This window comes from Bidens hawaiensis, unplaced genomic scaffold (genome assembly GCF_021521415.1).
Source record: "Bidens hawaiensis isolate Kalapana, Puna unplaced genomic scaffold, B.hawaiensis_p1.1 tig00001382_1, whole genome shotgun sequence".
NCBI lineage: Eukaryota > Viridiplantae > Streptophyta > Magnoliopsida > Asterales > Asteraceae > Bidens > Bidens hawaiensis.
In genome coordinates, this window is record NW_027491078.1 from 975,655 (window position 1) to 992,622 (window position 16,968).

A 16,968-nucleotide genomic window follows, 5' to 3' on the forward strand; every position below is an offset into this window, starting at 1 on the left:
GTTTTTTTGTGGTCCAAAATGGTTCTCATAGTTCTCAATTCCCAAAAAGTTTTCACATGATTCTGATCCTATATATATGTGTGTGTGTGTGTATTAAACTGCAAATCATATTTCATTAATAAACATCCAAACGATTTACGAAGAAGTGGCATGTAAGCGGGTAAAAAGTTGCGTCGTAACCCCCCGTTTGGATAGCAACCCCAATTCTACTAAAAACAAAGTTTTGGCAACTGATAATAAAAAAAAACAAATTGATAATAAAATATTATTCGATCAAAAATTTAACCGCTTGGCAACTGATATGAAAGTTTCCGTGCACCAATGTGAAAGAACATGATGGAGCAATGACTCTTAATCTTCTGTTAAATTCCAACCCAAAGCATACGCTATAACTTAGAAAATAGGGTAACGATATATTGGTATTACAGAAAGGAGTTTATAGTATTTCATACATCCTCCAACCCTGCTGTTTGTTGACTTCGAAAGTTATTCAGGCCACTCGATAATGGAAACCAATTTTCTTGTTATTTTCAGCCTCCTCTTCTTCAAAACGCTTGGCACACGCACCCTTACCACTTCCTCAAATGTTACATGTATCCAAAGGGAGAGGGAATCCCTTCTTCTATTCAAGCAAGCCCTTACAGACTCATATAATCTTCTGTCAACATGGAGCGGATTAGAATGCTGTGAATGGCATGGAGTTGGGTGTGATAGTCGAAATGGTCATGTTGTCAAACTCGATATTCGATCTCCTGGGTATTTAACGTTCAATGGTTGGCTTGGAGGTAAGTTGAGTCATTCGTTACAGAACTTGAAGCATTTGCGTTATTTGGACCTGAGCATGAACAATTTCATTGGGAACATACCTGAATTCTTAGGATCGTTTGAAAGTTTGGAATACCTTAATTTGTCACATTCAGGTTTTACTGGAATAGTGCCACATCATCTAGGAAATCTCTCAAGATTACAATATCTTGATTTTAAGAATTGTTTTGTAGACTATGATGATCATCAGAAAGTTTCAGGTTATAGTAAATTAAAACAAGTGCCAATCATCGATGATTTGGGATGGGTGTCTTCGCTATCATCATTAACATACTTGGATTTATCAGGTATAACCATTGGTAACCATACTGATTGGCTCCATCCAGTTAATATGCTCCCTTCTTTGCTTACATTAAACCTTGCATGGTCTGGTATCAGTATGCCTTTCACTAAATTAGCAAATTTCACGTCTCTTAGATCACTGGACCTCTCTTTGAATGACATCAATTCCACCATTCCTGTATGGTTATGAAACCTTACTAGCCTCATGCATCTAAACCTTCAAATGAACATCTTTCATGGTAAAGTTCCTGAATTTGTTGGAATGTTTAGCGCCCTTGCTTCCATTGACCTCTCGGCCAATCCCTTTGATACTATGATGCCAGATCCGTTATGTAACTTGACCAGCCTCATTAGTCTGAACCTTAACATGAACATGTTTTCCGGTCCTATTCCCCCATGCCTTGGACAACTATTCAGGCTAGAAGACCTATATCTTTATAGTAACCAATTGAGCGGTAACATTCCCATGAGTTTTTTGGCAACTTTCAAACCTCAAGAATCTAGATCTCTTCAGTAATTCATTGGTGGGAGACCTTTCTGAAACTAACTTCGACAAGCTAAGTAATCTAAAATCTTTGGACTTGTCTTGGAATTCGTTATCATTAACTTTTCAATGGCTTGCTCCCTTCCAGCTGCATGCATTTTATGCAAGTTCCTGCAACATCGGACCCCACTTCCCGAATTGGCTTCAAACACAAACAAATCTTCAGAGGTTGGATCTTTCTAACTCGGGTATTAGAGATACGATACCAGAGTGGTTTGAGAACATCTTGTATTATTTTCTATACTTGGATTTGTCCAATAACCAGATCGGAGGCAAACTTCCACAATTTCATTTTGTTAAGAGTAACGAGATGGACGACAGGATCGTGAAGATGAACTCGAACAAATTTGAGGGATCATTAGCTACATTTCCATCTAATGTGAAGATTTTGGATCTCTCAGATAACTTACTGTCCGGACATGTTCCTAAAACATATGGCATGACGAATCTAAGTGCCGAAGTTGTTAATCTCTCAAACAACCGTTTCACCGGAAGCATTCCAGTACACTTGTGCAGGGCTCCTGGGATCCAAGTTTTGGATTTATCACAAAATAAGTTTTCTGGAAGGCTTCCTAGATGCTTAGGGAACTTGATTTTTTTGAATGTGGTAGATCTTTCAAATAACACCATAACCGGTGTTGTTCCAAGTTCATTGGGTTCTCTAACATATCTATACTCTTTGCACTTGTACAACAACAGATTTAAGGGGTATATCCCGGTGTCCTTGCAAAACTTGAGCGAATTAGTAACCATGGATTTGGGTAACAATATGTTCGAGGGTGCTATCCCTTTCTGGATTGGTGAAAAGCTATCTAAACTTAGATTTTTTGAATCTTCGGTCGAATAAATTTACAGGTAAGATTCCGCTACAACTTTGTCAACTCAACTCCCTTCAATATTTAAGTTTGGCACATAATAGCATAACAGGGACGATCCCTCCTTGCTTCGGGAATTTAAGTGGTATGATCACTCTACAAGATAACTTTATAAACAATTATGCTAATTATGAGGAAAATATTTTGGCTTACGTGAAGGGAATTGAGTTGGTGTACACCAGCACAATAAAGTATCTCACATCCGTAGATCTCTCCAGCAATAACATTACAGGTGAAATTCCAGATTCTTTGATGAACCTTATGGGATTGAAGAACCTAAATGTTTCAAGAAACCAACTCAAAGGACGCATTCCAATGATGATTGGAAATCTAATTCAAATGGAATCTTTAGATTTATCGATGAACATGTTGTCTGGTCAGATTCCCCAAAGTCTTGCTACCTTGAACTTTCTGAGCTACTTGAACCTGTCGTTCAACAACTTTTCTGGTGCAATCCCGACTGGAAATCAGCTCCAGACTCTTGCAGACCCGTCTGTTTATGAAGGGAACGAGGGACTATGTGGGCCACCTGTATCAAGTAGTTGCAAAGGAAACAACTCAACACATAATCATGTTGGTGAAGATGAGGGTCAAGATGATGATGAATGCCCGTGGTTTTATAGTGGCATGGGATCAGGTTTCTTTGCAGGATTCATGGGACTGGTTGGTAGCTTGTACTTCATCAGGACTTGGAGGTTGTCTTATTTCAAGTTTCTGCAAATGTTTACGGTTGGCTAAATGTACAAATTATCTTGACTCCTGCTCGTCTAAGGAGGAAGTTTTTCTAATAATCAGGTACATTCTTGTATTCACAAATACCATCTTTTACTTGACTGTTAGCTATGAGATAATAATAATAATAATAATAATAATAATAATAATAATAATAATAATAAAATTCCTGAACTACAGAGTCAAATAATAAAAAGTATTGATACAAGTTTTTGTAGTTTGCTCTTGAGAGAAGAGAAGACATGCTTACCTTAGGTTTTTTCTGTCATCGCTATGCTCTCAGAGAAGATAAATAAAAGATGATGTTATATAGCCTTTCTTGTAATTGATTCACCGTTTATGTTTATGTAACTGAGATGCTATTTTGGTTTTTATTATTATCATAAAATCTCAGTATTTTTTTTTCGTGACAGATTTTTTCGGTTGCATATTCATCACTAAAATACCTGAATAATTAAAAACTAAAAGTTTTTTTTTTGTTTTTGAAGAAACACTAAGTGACCCCGGGCAGATTATAGGTAATCTGGGGGCTAAGTAATGTTTCCCACGAAGGTTAGGTCCAGCAGAGTAAGTTGTACTTCAGGGAACCTGCAAAACAGACACCGTAAGCTCGTCACTGAGAAGGGGGGGGTTCCTCCTTGTGACCACCCTCCGGCGTGAGAATCAGTCTATATTGCTCTTTGAATATAAAAGTATATGAATACTATTAGAGCAGTTATCAAGTAAGTTATACGAGATAGTAGATGATGAAATGATAATACCATTTGCTGTCTTTTATAGCCGAATGTGGGTTTCCAAGGGGTTTAGCCGGCCCAACACGCTACCAACTGTAACCTATGCACGTGCCCTACCTGTGAGTGGTGGATAGGTAGCGGCTGACACAGAGCAGGCGTGCCGTGCACTCTTCGTCTTCTACCAACTGCAGGCTAGGCACGTGGTCTGGCAGGAGTTGGTGGGCAGGCGGCGGCTATTGGTCACAGTGCTGTGGCGTGCTGTCTGCCACGCTGCTGTCAGTGAGCTGTCGCATTCTTGGTCAGATCTTTTGTCTTTACCTCGTCAGGTATCACGCAAAAGATCCTCCATCATACGGACTGGCCCATTTTGGCGGGAGTTTTCCCCCTCCCGCCTTTGCTCATTCTTTCAGGTGACACTGAATTTGTAAGTGTTAAGCCTTATGCGTGTAGCTATGCTGTGCGGGTAGCCTTCCCTGATGGCTTGTATCCGCAACTGCGGGAACAGGCGGGTTACTTTACCATTGGGAGGCTTTTCCCTGCGTATGCAGCTTGCATACTGCGCGTAGGCTTCTCTGAGCCTGGTGGGTCCTGCGGGAGTAGATGGTCTTTGCGCAGACATCCCTGTTCAAGGTGAGTCATGCGGGACCAACTGAGCCCTGCTGGGACCTACCTCTTCAAGTCCCCCCAGTCCAATGTTCTTCTCACGAATGTCTAATAAAGTGAGGTGAATTTTTGGACTTAAGCAAAGGGTTTTGAAAAGGGGTTTTTGTAAGGTTTTCCATGGGGGTTCTTCCCGCGGAAGTCCTTGTCACTTGCAGAAATTCCCGAGTTTCCTGCTTGGTCTTTGGGTATGATGCGGGTAGGTCTGTAACCTCCTCGCAAGTCAGGAGCATTGAGTCTTAGTTGTGCGGATTCTCCCTGTGGTTCTGGTAGTTTTTGAACATAGTGATCAATTATGTTTAAACCACCAATTCCATCTTGGAGCCTCAAACAACGTAGTACTCGATGTTCCCGCAATGCGGGGATATTATTTCCGTTTTCACAAGCATTGCCCAGAAGATCCTTCCTGGTTTCAATTCTCAGCGGGTGCTAGGTATGTGAAGGGTTTTGCCTTTACACTGTACCTGCGTCCGTCTTACGGTTACTTTACTTCCAAGGTATTCCTGGCGTCCATTCCCTGCGGGTGCTAGGTATGTGAAGGGTTTTGCCTTTACACTGTACCCGCACCCGTCTTATGGTTACTTGGTTGCCAAATATTTTGGCTTCAATTCCCTGCGGGTGTTAGGTATGTGAAGGGTTTTGCCTTTACACTGTACCCACACCCGGCTTATGGTTACTTGTTTGCCAAGGTAAGGGGTATTTTCCCGCTTACTTTTTTGAACCTTAGTCTTCAAATTTTTAAATTTTGAAATTTGAAGAGTTGGATGGATAACAACCCAATACCTCAAACGTCGTGCGACGGTTTCTTCTGACTGTGTCAGGACGTGCCAGAAGTTATGGCGACATGACATTATGTGGTCATTCCAGTTGCTTTTTCAGGCGCGTGGGCACGGGATTTCGGGCGCGTAGCCGCGAAATCTCTGGCACACGTCCTTTTTGACAGCTGTTGCCAGTTTGCTTTTGCCACGCGTCATAGTTTCATTGCACCTTTGATTTCTCTCTCTTCCGTATTAAATTCATCGCATTAATTGCGATTGCTATATAAAGGGGGAGAAGGTTATTTGCAATTCACACTTTCCACTTTCATCTCTTCTTCTCCAGTAATTTCCGGCGAATTTCTCTTTTTCAGTAAAGCATTGCTCTGAAATCTCTTCTTTCTTCCACCATGTCTTCTCACGATGCTGATGATCAGAAGACTGCTGGCGAATGCCAGTGTTATCTTCCTGTCGAGCTGTACCAGTATATCGTCAGGAAGTTCATGCTCGAGTCTCTCGAGCCTGAGTTTCCTGAGCCCCACCATACTGTGTACGATGCCCCTAGTGGCAAGATCGGGGTTTATGCTGCATTCTTTGTCTACGGGAACCTTAGGTTTCCGTTGACAAAGTTTGTGTACCGTGTCCTAGAGAGGCACGGTGTGCACCTGACAGAGGTGCACCCCATGGCCATTGCCAAGGTCCGGCACTTTGAGTGGGTGTGCCGGATACTGGGCCTTGAGCCCCTTGTTGACCGCCTGATGACCTTCTATACTTGGAGGTGCATCCAAGGGTGGTACACTCTTACAACCCGTATCAAGGGTTTAAAGATTTGTACCACCGAGCGGAGTCTTCGCTCATGGAGAAGAGAGTTCTTCTTTATATCCGCTCGAGCCATCCCCATTGCCATGAAGTTCAAGAATGGCCAGCCGCTTCCGAACCTTCCCGCCATCAACTACGAGGAGGCGGAATGGTTCGCGAAGATATCCCGGGTCCAGTCCCCGGTTTTCCGTTTTCCGGAGTCGGCGATGGTGATGCTGGGGATGAGCCGGGTGTGGAAGGCGGCGAATGCGGATAAGGTTCCGATCGTCCTTGAATATGGTTCGAACTCTACCCCTTATGGTATGTCTTGTTTCTTTTTTGCTGACTACGATTTTTTCTAACTTTCTTGTTGATTTCAGAGGGTAACGATCTTCAGTCGCTCCTGAATCCGCGGGAGGAAGATGGTCCTGCGCGGATGGGTACTCGTGCTCTGGACGAGAACGAGTTGCCCATCTTAGAGCAGACTGCGGGTCGGTTCGTGGAGGTTTACCCGCCAGGCCAAGAGATCCTGAGCCACCGACGGCCAGGTAAGCCTATCTTCTACCCTGAACCTCTCAATGCTGTGCCTGCTGCTGGAGTTCATGACATTTCTTCTTCTGAGGAATCCGCAGAAGGTCCTCCACTGGTGCGGAAGAAAAAGGCTGCCGTCGGGAAAGGCAAGGAGAAGGTGGCCTCTACGGCCGACCCGGTAGTCCTATCTGACTCGGAGTCAGATAATGCAGAGGTGGCGGGGAAGCCCGGTGGTGAGGAGACCACCGCTCCGGAGGCTGCAGGTGTTACCTCCGGGGAGGCAGCGACGACGACGGTTACCGGTGTCAAGAGGCCGGCTCCATCGGGTTCGCCCCCGCTCGTCCGTGCGTTCAAGCTCAAGAAACCCCGTAAGTACCCCCATAATTCTTGTCTAGATTTGTTGTTTCAAATAAATTTTTCTAACACTTTTGCTTGTGCAGGTGTGGATGTTGACGCATTCCAGGGTGGAGTTGGAGTAAGTATTCCCCCGCCAATGACGGTAGGCTCGGTCAGCCTTCCCGAGGCGTCGACCCAGGCGTCTACGCTTGCTTCCGCTGGTTCCAGCCTTCCTGAGGCTGTTCCAGCTGAGAAGGTGTCTCCGCCGGCCGTGAGTGCAATTTTTACAGCATCTTTCACGGAGCCGGCGGTTACTGTTGCTGAGGAGACGGTGCCAACAATGGCTACCACGGCGGCTGCCACTATACCTGCGCCACCGGCACCGACGGCCGGACCATCAGGTACGCGCCGGGTTTCCCGCCGATCTACGCCACCTTCCCGTCTGCCTGACCTGTTGGATGGATTTCCTTTAGGTTCAGGTGATGGGTTTGGCGGCTATCGGCCTGTTATTGACCCTACAGGTACGTAGGGTTCTTTTTTCTTTGTATATTTTTGTCATCTTTTCCTAACTGCCTTTGTTTCTTTTGCAGTGTCGGATTCCAATGAAGTGTATGTTCCAAGATGGAACATACGCCGAGGAACAACCCTTCGCACCCCTGTGGAGTGCGTGGACTGGGCTCGCCACGCTGCTCCTCATGGTGCGTTGGGGGAAGCCATGGCTAGCTACCAAGAGGGTAGGCTAACCAATGAGCTTCGGGTTCTCCAGGCCCGAACGCAGCCCCGCGTCGAGCTGCTTTGTCGTGAAAACGACAAGTTAAAAGCAGCTCGCGCCAAAGATGTATCTGAAGCGCGGGCTCTTCGGGAGGAGAACCGGCAGTTGGCCGCTGCCGCAGCCGAGAAGGAGAAGGCATTCAAGGCCCTCGAGGTTGAAGTCCAGGCGCGACTCGAGGCCCGCTCCAAGGCTGCCCAAGCTGTGAATGAACAGCTTCGGCTGGCCAAGGAGACTGCGCGAAACTCAACTGAGAGGGCTGCCAAGGCTGAAGCTGTTGCTGAGCCACTTCGCGAAGAGAATGAGCAGCTTAAATGCAAATTAAAGGCTCTTCAGCATGCTCATGACGCCTTGGCAATGGAAGATGCCAAGAAGCTGCAGGAGATCCTTGACCAGAGGGGGATGCTTGACCGTACTGAAAGGAAACTCAAAAGCGTCGAAGAAGCTGCCGCCAAGGAAGTTCAACTTGCCAACCTTGATAAAAGCGGAGCCGAACGTGCTTACAAAGAAAGTCAAGCTACCCTCCAATGGCTGCTTCGAGAAGCGTTGCCTGAGGTATCTTTATCTTTTCCTTTACGCTTTCCGCTCGTAATTAGAAAATGTTCTAACTTGTAATTTTCTTTTGTAGGTTGTGTGTCGGGTCCTTTCAGAGACCTCTTACGACGATGCAATGAGCGCAGCCCTCAACGCTTCTCATGAGGATGGGCAGAAGACTGGCTTCCTGCTTGGTCTAGGGTTTGCTGAGAGAGGCTTTCCGCCCTCCAACTTCCCTTTATTCAATGTTAATACTGAAGCTGCTTATGACCAAGCTGTGAATCAGTACGCTGCCTTCCCGCATCCAGTGGTGGAGAAGGTGAATGAAGCTGCTGCTGCTGATGATGGGCTAAGCATCCTTAAGGCTTTCCTTGGGCAGCCGCGCTCTGACGGTGCTGGTCCAAGCGGAGGTGGCCCTGAAGCCTGATCCTGAAGATCCCTTCCCACTGCTAGGATAGACTTAGCCTTGTATAGATTTCTTTTAGGCGGGTAGTTACCCAGCCATTCTTGTAATTGATTGTGAAATATTAATCTCTTTGCGTATAAGATTGTTATTTCCTTCCTTGGGTTCTTTGCTTTATAAACTTATGACTTGCATACTTAGTTTAAATTAGCAATTTCCCAAGTGTTTAGAATAAGAACCTTTGAACGTGGTTGATGATGGGTTAAAGTTTCGCCTCCTCCTTCGTGATTGTGCGGGTAAAACCGTCACTTGCACTTGGTAGGATGGCTAATCTTTACCCTCTATCTGACCTGCGTGTAGGTTTTCCTTTTTGAAATTTCTAAGGCATTAAGTTAAACCTTTGAACGTGGTTGATAACGGACTAAAGTTTTCGCTCCCTCTTTCGTGATTGTGCGGGTGTAACCGTCACTTGCACTTAGTAGGATGGCTTTAACTTTAGACCTATATCTGACCTGCGTGTAGGTTTTTCTTATCCTTTTTTAAGTGTTCATAAGTTAACCTTTTAACGTGGTAGACGGTAAGTTAAGTTTGGCTTCCTTGTTCGTGATTGTGCGGGTAAGACCGTCACTTGCACTTACAAGGATGGCTAAACTTTACCTACATCTGACCTGCGTGTAGGTTTTCCTTAGAACTTTTTAACATTTTGGCGTTGTGTTTATGCGGGTATTGCCGCCTTCCACACGCAACTACTTCTTCCCGTAAGGGAAGTTCATAGGTTACAAGCTATTAATACATCATGAAAGGAGAATCATTTCCATTAGAAGTGGCTCTAGGCCTTTTCTTTACAAGTTGGAATTGATCTACATATAACATTTGCGTAATTGAGCTCCATTCCATGTTCTAGGGATGGGAGTGCCATCGAGCCTTTCGAGCCGGTACGCGCCCTTTCCCAGAACTTCTTTGATAATGTATGGCCCTTCCCAAATCGGGGCCAACTTTCCTGGGCGTTGTTGGTTCGAAGCCTCGTTGTTACGCAGTATGTAGTCTCCTTCCTTGAAGTTGCAGAGTTTTACCCGCGTGTTGTAGTATTTTTGCATTTGTCGTTTGTAGTTTTCTTCACGCACGGCGGCTAAGTCTCTGCGCTCTTCGGTTAGCATAAGGTCTAACCGTCTTTCCGCATCATTGTCTTCTGGTTGGATTAAGACCCTTGGTGAGGGTAAACCGATTTCGACTGGGATCATGGCTTCAGTGCCATAAGTGAGACTGAACGGGGTTTCTCCCGTACTGGTCTTCTTCAGCGTTCTGTTTGCCCAAAGGACGTGTGGAAGCTCGTCCACCCAACCGGATCTATGTTCCAAGAGTCTTCTCTTTATGCCTTCGACGATGCTCTTATTTGCTCTTTCCACCTCACCGTTACCTTGCGGGTGTGCCACTGAGGTAAAGGTGTGGGTGATTTGAAGTTCTTTCAGCCACTGCTGTAGCTTCTTGTCAGCAAAGTTGGTGCCATTGTCGCTTACCAAATTCTGTGGAAGTCCAAAACGACAAATAATAAATTCCCAAATAAATTTTTTGATATGCTTTGCGGTTGTTTGGGCTAAAGGTTTCGCTTCTATCCATTTGGTGAAGTAGTCAATGGCTACCACTAGGAACTGAACATTCCCAGCTGCTGTTGGAAATGGGCCTGTCACGTCAATGGCCCACTTCTGAAATGGCCACGAGGAAGTGACAGGAACAAGTTCATTTTTCGGGCGATGCGTGTTGGGTGCGTAAAGCTGGCAAGATCTGCATTTTCTGATGTATGCCAACGCGTCCATATGCATCCCCGGCCAGAAGTATCCCGCGTTGTTTAGCTTGGCTACCACAGCGCGGGGGCCTGCGTGTACTCCACAGATGCCTTCGTGAACCTCCCTTAGGAGGTAGTCAGCATCTTGGTTGTCCACGCATCTTAACAATGGGCCAAGAAAGTTACGTCTGTAAAGGGTGTCATTGACCAGCTGATAATTCAGTGCTTTACAGCGTAGTTTTCTTGCCTGTGACTTCGACTCTGGTAACGTTCCTGCTTCAAGGTATTTTATTATTGGGGTCATCCATGTTTCTGTACCGGTTTGGATGACACAAATTTCCTTGTGCGGGACTGATGGTGTTTCGAGGAGTTCCACGCGGATGTCCTTTCCCAAGTGGGTGAAGGCCAGTGATGCAAGCTTGCTTAACGCATCCGCAGATTTGTTTTCGCTGCGCTTGACGTGTATCACTTTACAATCATTAAAATCGCGCATGATGGCTTTGGCCTGGGCAAGGTACAGGGCCATTGTGTCGTTCACAGCCGTGTACGTCCCGTTTATTTGGTTTGCCACTAGCATGGAATCTACATGGGCTTCCAAATTTTTTACACCCATTTTACGCGCAATCCTCAATCCGGCCAGGAATGCTTCATATTCAGCCTCGTTATTTGTACTTGGAAAATCCAGCCGAATAGCATAAGTATATTCCTGGCCTGCTGGATTTGTTAATTTTAACCCTGCGCCTGAACCCTCGTTACTAGCTGCTCCATCAGTGTAGAGTCGCCAGACCTCATTGATTTCGTGTGCTGGGGAGGGTTGAACCTCCTCCTGGCACTCTTTCTCCCGTGAAGCGGGGACTTCTGCAATAAAATCAGCCAGGACCTGGCCTTTAATGGCTGGTCTCGGCTTGTATTGAATCGCATATTCTCCCAATTCAATTGCCCACTTGGCTAGACGTCCCGATAACTCGGGTTTGCCTAGAACATTTGAGAGTTTGAAGTTGGTGAGAATAGTGATTGGGTGACCCTGGAAATATCGTCTCAACCTGCGTGAAGCGTGAATAAGTGCCAAGACCAGTTTTTCCAGGGTAGAGTACCGGGTTTCCGCGTCTGCCAGCACGCGGCTAACATAATAGATTGGCATCTGGATGCCTTTTCGTTCTACAAGCAGGACTGCCCCGGTTGCTCTATCTGTTGCGGAGAGGTATAGGATTAACTCCTCCCCCGCTTGTGGTGCTGTGAGTGTTGGGAGTTCGATCAGGCGTGATCGAATCTCCTGAAAAGCTGCTTCCGCTTCTGGTGTCCAGCGGAAGTGCGTTTTCTTTAAACAATTTCTTAGCGTTGACACAAATGGGAACGACCTATCCGCATGGTTTGCCAAAAAGCGGTTAAGCGCGACTAGTCGTCCATTCAGTGTTTGAGCCTGTTTTATGGTGGTAGGTGATTCCATTTTGACAATGGCTTCGACCTTTTCAGGGTTCGCTCTGAAGCCATCTTTAGTAATAATGACTCCCAAGAACTTCCCTTCTTCCACCCCAAATGAACACTTGCTCGGGTTGAGCTTCATGTTTATCTTTCTAAGTGTGTTGAAAGTTTCCTCAATGTCTTTCAACATCGCCTCTGGCTCGGGGCTTTTGATGACCAAATCATCCATATAGACTTCCAAGTTTCTCCCAATTTGGGCGTGAAACTCTTTGTCCATTAGTCGTTGGTACGTGGATCCCGCGTTCTTAAGTCCGAATGGCATCATTTTATAACAAAATGTGCCATCGGGCGTCCGAAAGGCGGTTTTGTCCTGGTCATCTACAGCCATGTGGATTTGATGGTACCCCTTATACGCATCCAAGAAGCATTTAAGGCGAAATGGTGCCACCGAATCCACCTTGAGATCAATTTCTGGCAACGGATAACAATCTTTGGGGCATGCTTTATTCAAATCTTTGAAATCTATGCACATGCGCCATTGTTTGTTATTCTTCGGTACCATTACGGGATTTGCAACCCACGTTTGATATTTGCTAACGCGCACGATGCCCGCATCAAGGAGTTCCTTGACTTGGGTTCTGCACGCGTTGGTTTGCTCGGGCCCCATTACTCTGCGCTTTTGTACGATCGGCGTAACGGCCGGATCGCATTTGAGCTTATGCTCTGCCTTACCCCGGGGTACACCAGTCATGTCGGCTGGTGTCCACGCGAAGATGTCTGCGTTTCGCTGCAGTAAGCGCTTGAGTAAGGTGCGTGTTGGATCAACAATTGTCGGGCCAATGGTAACGGCCTGATCGGGATATTTCCCATTGAATGCCCACTGTTCAGGTTCAGTGATGGTTTGTTTGGCCATCTTCGGTTTGGGTTTAGAGGAGACAGATGCGATGCATACCTGGGGAATGCCCGTGATCATCGCTACGCCTTCAGTTGTTGGCCATCCCATCATGCCGTGGACTGAGGATACCACGGCGTTGAATCTTGCCATCCCGTCTCTCCCGAATAGGATGTCATACGTATGATGTGGTTTTTTCATTACAACAAAATCCACATCCTCCGTGCGTGAATAATTCCCATCGGTGAGAGTGACGGGGAAAGATAGGATGCCCAAGGGAGTGTTCATGCTGCCGTCAAACCCTTCCATTGAAGCGTAGACCGTCTCCAGGCGTTCCTTGTCTTCATCGTCGAGCTTGTCGAAGAACTGCCTGTACATCACTGTCGACGATGCGCCATTGTCAACGAGGGTGCGGGAGGTGATGTAGTGCCCCAGCTGGCTTTTAATGACAATGGGGCCTTCTTTGTTTGGGCCTCCCGGCACTCGCGGGAAGCGCACTTCTGCTTCCTTCCATGCGCATGGTTCGGTTATCGGTCTCTTTCTTCCTCTGACCTTACCCTGGACCATGTTGATGCTAATGTCGACGGGCTTTCGTCCGTTACCCCTGTACCTGTTGTCGTTCCTTCCTCCCTTCTTGATAGATGCCAAGAGGTGTGCGAGCCTCCCATCCTTGACAAATGTCTCGACGATGTCCCTCAAGGATGTGCACTCCTCAGTGCTATGGCCCTTTGTCCCATGGAAGTCACAAGACTTGCTTTGATCCGCATTGGGTTTCTGTCGGATCGCTGGGGCTTTTGGCCATGGCAGTTTTTCCGTGGCAAATATCTCCGTGACGCTCTTGGTGAGTGGCGTCCAACGGTTTTTCCGGTTCGAAGGGTGCGTGTTGTCCCTTCCGCCAACCAGAGGGCGAGAGCTTGAGGGGGTGTCAAAGTTTATCCTTGACTGCCAAATACCTTGCCGCCTCTTTTTGTTTAGCCGGGCGGTTCTCACATTGTTCTCCCTTGTCCTCTGCGTGTAGAGGTTTGTATTCTGGGGGAGATCTCTTCCCAGCTGTTTCTCCGTTTCGGCAAAGCGTTTGGCTGCCGTCATTATGGCATCCCACGTGGATGGCATGCCGTCTTTACCCGTCAGAGTGCGGATGAGTTCTGGGTATTCAGCGCCCTGAATGAAAGCGGCGCGAACGAGGTCTTCACTGATGTTGCCCAGACTCAGCTTCTTGGAGTTGAAGCGGGTGATGAAGTCCAGTAAGGATTCATCCTCTTCTCTCACACAGTTGAGGATCGTCCACTGCTCCTCAGTGTGCTTCCTCTGTTGACTAAACTGTTGACTGAACTTGTTCTGGAAGTCTGCCCAGTCATAAATGTGGTGGACCGGTAAACGGTCGAACCATGCTCTGGCTGCTCCTACCAGAGTCATCTGGAACATGTAGCACCACGTGGGTTCCGTCCAGTTACTGACGGTTGCCCCCGCAATGAACCTGTTCAGATGGTCATCTGGGTCGGATATACCATCGTATGTGCCAATATTGGACATTTGTTTGGCACTCCTCGGGGCGATTGCTTCTGCAATGTCCCTTGCAAATTTTGACCTTCCTGCGTTTGTGGCAGTAGGTCTAAAGGCCTTGGAGAAGTCACGCGAGCTTTTTTCCGTGACTGGTTGGAATGCTTCCCCAAAATTCCTTTTTGGCTGGGGATCCGTTTCCTTACGCTTCCCTTTCGCCCTATGGCGAGGGTTCGCGTCGGTGTCGGAGTCTTCCCTCTCGGCGTCTGAGTACTCGTACTCACTACTCATGTTGAGGTGCTGGCGAGTACTACCGAATTCCTCAGCTTGTTGGACTGAACGCAAGCGTTCGTCCAATTCAGCCTGAAATTCTCTTTGACGTGCCTCGGCCCATGCCTTCACTTGATCAAGTGTTTGGCGAGGGGCTCGAGTTCGTTTTTCCAGCTGGGCATCAGTGAATCCCAGTGGAATATTTACTCCACTTGCCCCTACATGAGTGACTGGGGTAGTGTTCGTAAAATGTACTTCACTTGCCCCAGCTTGGGTGGCTGGGGTAGTGTTTGTAAACATTGTGTTGCCGGTGTTTACCCCAGTGGCTGGGGTTGTGGTTACCGGAATTTCTCTAGTCATCTTGGAAGTTTTGAAAAACTGGAGAAAGATGTAGTTCTAGCTTTATGCACGGATGGCGCCAATGAAGAAACACTAAGTGACCCCGGGCAGATTATAGGTAATCTGGGGGCTAAGTAATGTTTCCCACGAAGGTTAGGTCCAGCAGAGTAAGTTGTACTTCAGGGAACCTGCAAAACAGACACCGTAAGCTCGTCACTGAGAAGGGGGGGGTTCCTCCTTGTGACCACCCTCCGGCGTGAGAATCAGTCTATATTGCTCTTTGAATATAAAAGTATATGAATACTATTAGAGCAGTTATCAAGTAAGTTATACGAGATAGTAGATGATGAAATGATAATACCATTTGCTGTCTTTTATAGCCGAAGGTGGGTTTCCAAGGGGTTTAGCCGGCCCAACACGCTACCAACTGTAACCTATGCACGTGCCCTACCTGTGAGTGGTGGATAGGTAGCGGCTGACACAGAGCAGGCGTGCCGTGCACTCTTCGTCTTCTACCAACTGCAGGCTAGGCACGTGGTCTGGCAGGAGTTGGTGGGCAGGCGGCGGCTATTGGTCACAGTGCTGTGGCGTGCTGTCTGCCACGCTGCTGTCAGTGAGCTGTCGCATTCTTGGTCAGATCTTTTGTCTTTACCTCGTCAGGTATCACGCAAAAGATCCTCCATCATACGGACTGGCCCATTTTGGCGGGAGTTTTCCCCCTCCCGCCTTTGCTCATTCTTTCAGGTGACACTGAATTTGTAAGTGTTAAGTCTTATGCGTGTAGCTATGCTGTGCGGGTAGCCTTCCCTGATGGCTTGTATCCGCAACTGCGGGAACAGGCGGGTTACTTTACCATTGGGAGGCTTTTCCCTGCGTATGCAGCTTGCATACTGCGCGTAGGCTTCTCTGAGCCTGGTGGGTCCTGCGGGAGTAGATGGTCTTTGCGCAGACATCCCTGTTCAAGGTGAGTCATGCGGGACCAACTGAGCCCTGCTGGGACCTACCTCTTCAGTTTTTCTAGTTTTTCTCATATTTATAAATGTATTCAAACCACAACTTTTTACAAACTCCATAATCTAGATTCAAGGAATACATAGAGATGGTGACAAGTACTCTGGTTTCATAATGAGTGGGCGAGTGGCAAATCTTTCATGTTTTGACAGAAAACTGTGAAAATTTTATATGCAAAATGTTATGATAATCAAGAATTCAACTGTTATCTCTACAACTATATCAAAGTGGTGGCATGGCTGCATAATAAATCAATGTTGGCTCAGGCCCCAATATCAAATTGATTCAAAACTCACGAATTGAGAGTACAAAGAAGTAATGCTACTACCTACTATATATAAGAAATCAAACAAACACATGTATGAAATAAAAGAAAAAAAAAAAAAAACTTGTCTTCTATTTCAGCAACAACTCCATTACTCCACACGTCTACTTTTTCCACAAGTCCACATTTTTGCATCCCATAATACTCGGTCAGCCTTAGCCCTTAGACCAATTCCATAAACCTAACCGTTGGCTGTCCTTTGACCCGTTTACTCACTGACCCATGACCGACTTAAGATTGAAGCATACCAGTTTAGAGCGATGGTAACCCAGGGTGAAATTTAGATGCGATATCGATTTCTTCAAGCATCACTAGTTCCTATACAATCAAACATGACGCAATTAGTGCAACGAATATAGTACATGACTTCGGTGCCTCAAAATAACACTTTAATGCAGATATAAAAGTAGAAACTTTATGAACTCGTGGAATTTATGTGATTTTGAATTTAAATATTTAGTTAGTTTTTAACTTGCAAAAGCTGCAGTCAAACTGTCAACATAAGGAAGAAACTTCTCTCAAGCATTTCATCAAACAGTTTATATGCATTAGAATAACACCCTCTTAAGTCCCACAAACTGTCCAACTCCAGCTAAGTACTTTCATTACCTTTATTACAACTTCGACAAATGACCCGCAAACCCCTGA

The 16,968-nt window shown here is 46.2% G+C and overlaps 1 pseudogene; it reads left to right on the forward strand.

Moving 5' to 3' along the window:
- The first annotated feature begins 505 nt into the window (after positions 1-505).
- On the forward strand, positions 506-3,314 carry LOC143573819 (receptor-like protein EIX2; annotated as a pseudogene).
- Positions 3,315-16,968: the final 13,654 nt, after the last annotated feature.